This window comes from Chenopodium album, chromosome 21 (genome assembly GCF_948465745.1).
Source record: "Chenopodium album chromosome 21, dcCheAlbu1.1, whole genome shotgun sequence".
Lineage (NCBI taxonomy): Eukaryota > Viridiplantae > Streptophyta > Magnoliopsida > Caryophyllales > Amaranthaceae > Chenopodium > Chenopodium album.
The window spans coordinates 34518345-34525236 of record NC_137854.1 but is presented as its reverse complement, the minus strand read 5'-3'; the positions used below and the strand labels follow the sequence as shown (position 1 = coordinate 34525236).

The following is a 6892-nucleotide window of genomic DNA, read 5'->3' as shown; positions in this document are numbered from 1 at the left end:
TGAATAGGACAATTAGTGGTCCATCACTTAAGACTTAACCCTGCAATGATATATAAAGTGCTTAAGCTAGCACTACTTGCTAGGATCTAAGTATCTAAGAATATACTCCTTGTGTCCCAACTTTAGCTCAATTGGTAGGACTGTAATTGTGTGCCTTGATTTATATCAAGATCCATTGTTGCTGTTCACTCTCTTCCTACTTGATTTTGGCAATTTGACAAACTTGATGATGCTGCCGAGCTCAATAATTATTATTTAGAACCCTGGTGTTGGTCTTCATATTTTAATTTTGCCATGCCAATGCTTAATGGTTGTCTCTGTTGTTGCGACTAGCAGTCTATTTAACTTTATTGTTTCCTTGACATTCGTTTGTCTGAGGTGGATCAACTTACATTATGCCTTATTCTCTCATTACCTGAATTTTTAATAAGTTTACAGATCAAGACTGATTTTACTGATTTAAACTTAAACTTCCTGCTTTAAACTAATTTAAATTTTATTTTACTTGGGTTTGTGAGGATCCTTCGGCGGGTATGCTAGTCAGATTTACAACTTGCAAACAGCCAAACAGTCTCCTATATTTGGGTACTTTATGATTCTGTCTTTTAACTTACTGATTTGGAGATGGTAATTGGCTTTTCATTAGGTTTCTATTACTGAGTTGTTCTTGTTTTCGGATTGATTGGTATATCATTCCTAGCTACTCTGTAGTTTTCTTATTTTTCTGCCACAGTTGCAGACTTTCAGCGAGTGTGGATATGATATATATATTCGTTTTGCTGACCTCTATGCATTTGGGCGTCCGCACAAGTGCTTGTGTGTATGTTCTGCTGAATCTTTTGGACCTCTGAGATACCTTTTCTTGACCAAAACAAAGCTGACTTAGGAAAGAAAGCAGGATAAGAGTCTTGTTTGCTTGTTGGCAGTTTGGCACAATTTATATGATACAGAATTGCTTCAGTTTTACTACTTTTACTAGTTAGCTATGTTGATTCAGGATGTTGAGGTCTTCCTGCTACGTTTTTGTGTCATTTGTTGTAAGTAAACATGTTTCTTTACGCCTTATTATTATTAAGCTATTCCAATGAGACAGATCTGTGACTATTGTACGTGTATTTTTTTTTTTTTTTTTATTGTATCTGCAGTCTGCACAAAGAACGGGTTAGACATTTCTGATTCATTTTCACCCATGATCTATTCTGTAAAGAACAAAAAGGATTTGACATGCATGAGTTCTTTGTTTTACACTAAGATTTTAAGGATGAAGTCTGAGTTTAATTTCTACTGTGCCTTCGACGCTTTGGCATAGGTGCTGGGAGTTCTGAAAGAACTCCAAGGAGATCTTTGTGAGCAATATGTTTCTTTATCTTTTATTAGTCAAGCTTGTTATTCATTTGATTACAAAGGATGAAGATTAGTACTTTATCCTGTTCTGTTTTTAACAGTTTGTACTTGACGCGTATAATGTCCAGTTAAATGACTAAGATGGGTATGAATAAGATTATCCTGTTTTAATTTGAATGCTGTTTGAGCTTTCTTGGTTTTTTCATTCGTATGGTTTTGAAACAAAGCCTCCCTCAGCTTGTGTTTTCACATTAGATCCCCTATGTAGTCGTGAATTATACACCGCGATAGCTAGTCGTCGACAAATATCCTCTCTGTCCATTGCCTTCTACTCATATGAGTCTTGTCAATTGTTATGTACTCTTGTTAAATCAATTTATATCGTTCTTAAGCCCTATAAATTGTTAGGATTGGTTTTAATTATCAAGGATAATTTTACAGATTTAAGATAGAAAATGGACATTGAAAAAGAAAAAAAATAAAAAAAGAGTAGATATTATATTATGACAATACCTAATTCTGTTAGAATTTGGAAGAAGTTGAAACATATTATAATATAAACTGACATTCGAACATATCCTAATACAAACCAAATTCTAAATAATAGAAAATTTAACAACCATATCCGCATATACTATATTAATACACTGACTAAATTCTAGTAAAGCCTTATTTTCATTATTCTAAGAAAACTTATTATTTACACCCAAAACAGTATTTCTTGAACCCAAACATGTTCACCCATATTCTTGACTTGTTCTCCAATGGTAACAACAACAATGGAGATTCCGATAAGTTTCAAGTTTCTGACGTCGTCTACTACGACGAACACCACCAACATGCCACCAAGTATAATGACGATGATACATTCGTATCAAGTCTTATGCCTATTGAGATTAAACCTGGTGAATTTTACACAAAACAGCAGCTGCATGAAGTTCTCCTATCTCTGACGAATTGTGGGATGTTCAAGGACATTGCTTTGGAGTGTAAAACTAACCTTGATCAAACAGTTAAAGTCACATTCTATTACACCGAGAAAACATGGTCTTCTAAAGATTATTTCAGGTTTCCTTCAACTCTCTCGAGCTTTTTTTTTAATTGTTTAACTTTGACTTTTTCGTTTGCCAATATACAACTTTGACTATAAATATTTTAAAATTTGCAACGAATATATAACTTACATAAAATTAACATATATAGTCAAAGTAAGGCATGTCAATATAGTATAGATTAATATGAAAAGGAGTAGTTTTCGATATTATTGAAATATATGTATACCTACCTCCGGTTCTTATTCAATTCCATGTTACAGATGTATGAACGTGGGAGTGAAGGCACCACAAACAAAGCCTGTTGGGATAGATTCCGACAACACGGCATCTAACAAGGCTCGGTCGTGCCTGTTGCCACCTTCGATTCACGAAGAGGTGGTGGAGATGATGAGGGACGAAGGGAAGGAGGGGATAAATGGAAGGATGTTATGCAAGATTAAGGAGAGGGTTGAGAAGTGGTACCATGATGAAGGGTACATTGCAGCCCAAGTGACAAGGTTTAATAACATGTATACAAAAGAATTGGTTTGTGAATTGGAAGAAGGTAATATTACAAAATTACTGTTATTTGATGGGAAGAATTATATAAAAGAGTTGCCCGTTGCATGGAAAAAGTTGTGCAACCAAGTGGAAGTAGGGAGTGTGTATAACATGAAGGCAAATAAGCAATGTATGAAAAATTTGATGTCTTTGGGTTTGTTTTCGAATATAGAATTGGACACATACCTTGATGAGACTGAAGGAGGTGTAGTGGTTGAGATCAAGCTTCGTTACAAAGATGATTCTAACACAGCCCAAACCGACTTCTTCGAAAGCTTGTCGTTGTTGAACAATTTGAAATCAATTGTCGTCAATTTCTTCGAGTAAAATTTTCTAATTTTTTTAGTGTATGGAGAGACATACACAAAGATCAATGATGTAAATTAAATTTGATCTTAAGTCTTGGGTCATATTTGAGACTTTACCAACTAATTCTTGCACTTATTCTTTACTTGTAACTTTTGTCGCGACTTGCCTATTGGTATTGGAATTATGATATACTAAAAGTTAGATCAAATTATTTTTTGTTATAACTACTAATTTTTAAAATATTTGGGAACTGTACAACTAGCTTACGAATGAGTACTTCTAGTTCTACAACATAATTTGATATGAAAAATATACTTTAACTTCAAATTGATAGTTTGCTATCCTAATGTCCTAAACCACTTCAATACAAATCTCATTGAAGTAGAGTTTTGACTAGATTAAAACACTCTGCGCATTTGCGCTACTTGAAATATTTAACCCAAAACATGGTAATGTTGCCATATAAAAAGATCCCTAAAAATCTGAAGGCCCAAAAGAATCCGGCCGTAGAAGATAAGTTTATTGTGTTAGCCCATTACATGTGATGATAAGTAGATCAAATATTAAGGACAAACTTTACACATAGTGCAATATCTCTCTTTCTTTCTTTCTTTTTTTTTTATTTTTATTTTTATTTTATTTTTATTTTTTATTTTAAGAAAGCATTAGCTTTCTTTATTGATGAAGCGGTCCTTAACTTTAATATCTTTTTTTTTTTAAAAAAAAAGATTTTATTAAAAGAATTATATTTTGATTTTAATCTTCAAAAGAAAATCTTTTATTTAATAACCATTAAAAAAACGTCTCTTTTAAATCGTTAAAAAAAAATCTCTTTTAAATCATAACTAGTTTAAATCCCGTGCAATGCACGATTGTTATTAATTTTTTAAAGAGTTATCATTGTATTGAATTTTATAAAAAAATTATACTCATAATATTAATTCAAAAGTAAATATAAAAATATATTAGTTGGGTTTATATGGAAAGTTATTATTGTTAAGAATTTTAACTGGAAGAAAGATATTTTTCATTATTATAAAATAATTTCCTTAAAGAATCTTCTTTAAAACGGAAAGTAAAATTGGCGGAAAAATTGTTAATGACATTGTGACAAGCTTCATTTTAGGTTCGCTTTTAGTATAGGTTAATTGATTGATTGATGATTGATGATTAAGAACATACAATTGTAAAACCAATGGCTCCTATTATCATGTGATCATAATTGAACATCTCGCCGCTTTACATAGTTACGCTCTAAAGATAATCTAAATGATAGTTATATTGGCATGTAAGAATCTCTAAATGATCTTGAATCAATGAATTGGACATATTTGAAAGTTGCAATTAAAATTACTTACCAAGTATTTGTATTCGATCAATTTTCTTAAAGGCTAGGTAATAGTCATAAAATACGTAAATATAGCAGTATGTGATGTAAAAACTAATTGTAAAATCGTAAGATATTGTTTGTATATATATGTAATCGGACCATAATAATTATGACAAAGATAATAATACACAACCACACTATTCATCGATGATGAGGTCGATGCATGGGATTGTAGACGATCGATGGGTCTTAAGAAAATGTAGGAGATAATTAGATGGATAGTGAAGTAAGGATATGAGATTTGGTGGTTGATGATTGAAAGGACGACTCTTTTTGGAACCACTCTTTAAGCAAATTGAATGGCAAACAAAAATACATGAAATAATAATAAAAAGAGGGCGGTCCAGCAAAAGAAGCACTCACTATCAAAATCAGAATGAAAAATCACATTATCACACTGCCATAGGCATTAAAGAACGTCCCAACAATTCAACATCCGCTCCTCCTCTTCCCCACGCACACACGCCTAGCTAATTTTTCTTCTTCTTATTGCTTCCCTAGCTACCTAAAAAAAAAAGAAAATTAATAAATTATACGGAATATTACGTGTATATCAAAATAAATAAATAATTAAATTTTTAAAAAAATTAATTTAATGAAGAAATAGTAAAGGTTATATGAAACTGTCTCAAGCTAATTAGTTGTAAATGTAAAGAATTTAGTTTTATAAAAAATGAAATATAGAAATAGACCGATAAAGTAAAGTTGTTAATCACAAGCTCATAAGGTTATTTATCTCCGTGTCTCAAATGCTAAGCAACTAATAGTTTCAAACCTACAAAATATCACATCGATTACTATCTTTGTTTCGAAATGTTTGGAGAATTTGATAATCATCGGGTCCATCTCTATAACAAGAGATAGTTCTAACATAAAAACTAACAATAATCCACTCTACATATAAGACTAGAGAGTATTGTATATACACATTGAATATAAGTTGTTATCACGGTCAAAATTTAAAAATAATTATATTAACCACAATACTTTTCTATTTTTGGTTTTTTGATTTTATTAAAAAAAATACTTCATATTACCTATTTCTTTTTCTATTATGATAGATAATTAAAATTATGACAAGAAGATTTGATAAAAGTACCATACTTTTAACAATGAATCAAAAGAAACTAAGTGCCTATTCTCTTACGTTGAAATTCAGTTCAGTTCAGTTCAGTTTAGTTCAGCTCAATTCAGTTCAGTTCAATTCAGCTCAGTTCCTAATTTCCTTCTCTTATAAAATATTCATTTCAGTTCAGTTCAGTTCAGCTCAGTTCAGTTCAGCTCAGTTCAGTTTAGTTCAGTTCAGTTCAGCTGAGTTTAGTCAATGAGAACAGGCCCTAACTTTAATTTGTGTTGTAATCCACAAAATTTTTTACTTTCAGCCTTAAAGCAGTAAAAATTATGGAAACAATTTCGGAATAGGAAGTACTCGTATATAATTTTGTGGGGCAAAATTGTTTACAATGATGCCTTTCAAATTGGAAGCAAATTACTAAAGTCATGTACATGTAAATGTAAACGTACATGCAAATGATTCTCTTCGGCTTAATTTTAGTTTAGTTTAGTTCAGTTCAGTTCAGCTCAAATTAGTTCAGTTCAGTTCAGTTTAGTTCACTTCAATTCAGCTCTTAATTTCCTTCTCTCATAAACAATTCATTTAAGCACCATTCTGTTTAGTTCAGTCCAGCTCCAATTAATCCAATTCAGTTCATTTCAGCGCCAATCAGTTCAGCTCAGCTTCAATCAGTTTAGTTCAGCAAATCAGAATATGCCTTAACTTATACGTAGTATATATAATATATTGAGTAACAATGCTTCTCTTTTCATTTTTTTAGATTTGTCAATACGTGATTTCAATCAAAGTATCACATATATCTAGTCAATTATTGATAAGTAAAAATATAATTTTTGAAAGGATATTACTTGAGACAATTTTCACAGGACCCACATAACTAAATATATTCTTAATTATGTAAAAATCATTAATAAAAAGTCAAAGTTAAATATGAATAGTATATAAGAGTAAATCAACTCATTTTAATTTTAAAACTTGAAAAATATATACTACTCTACTACAGTACTATATATACTACCTCCGTTTCTTTTTAGTTGACACGTATTCCTTTTAGAAAGTTTTTTTTTAGTTGACACATTTCCTTTTTGGGTAAATTTTTTATATTGTATTTGCAAGCTACCCCACTTGCTTTTTCATTCTCTCTCACTCTCTCTCCTCTCGTTAATATATGTGCCTAAA

The 6892-nt window shown here is 31.1% G+C and overlaps 1 pseudogene across 1 annotated transcript; it reads left to right on the top strand.

Moving 5' to 3' along the window:
• The first annotated feature begins 2077 nt into the window (after positions 1–2077).
• On the top strand, positions 2078–3266 carry LOC145600711 (protein TOC75-3, chloroplastic pseudogene; annotated as a pseudogene). Its single transcript, XR_014104308.1, has 2 exons — positions 2078–2412; positions 2660–3266. The product of XR_014104308.1 is annotated as a protein TOC75-3, chloroplastic pseudogene (transcript).
• The last annotated feature ends 3626 nt before the right edge of the window (positions 3267–6892 follow it).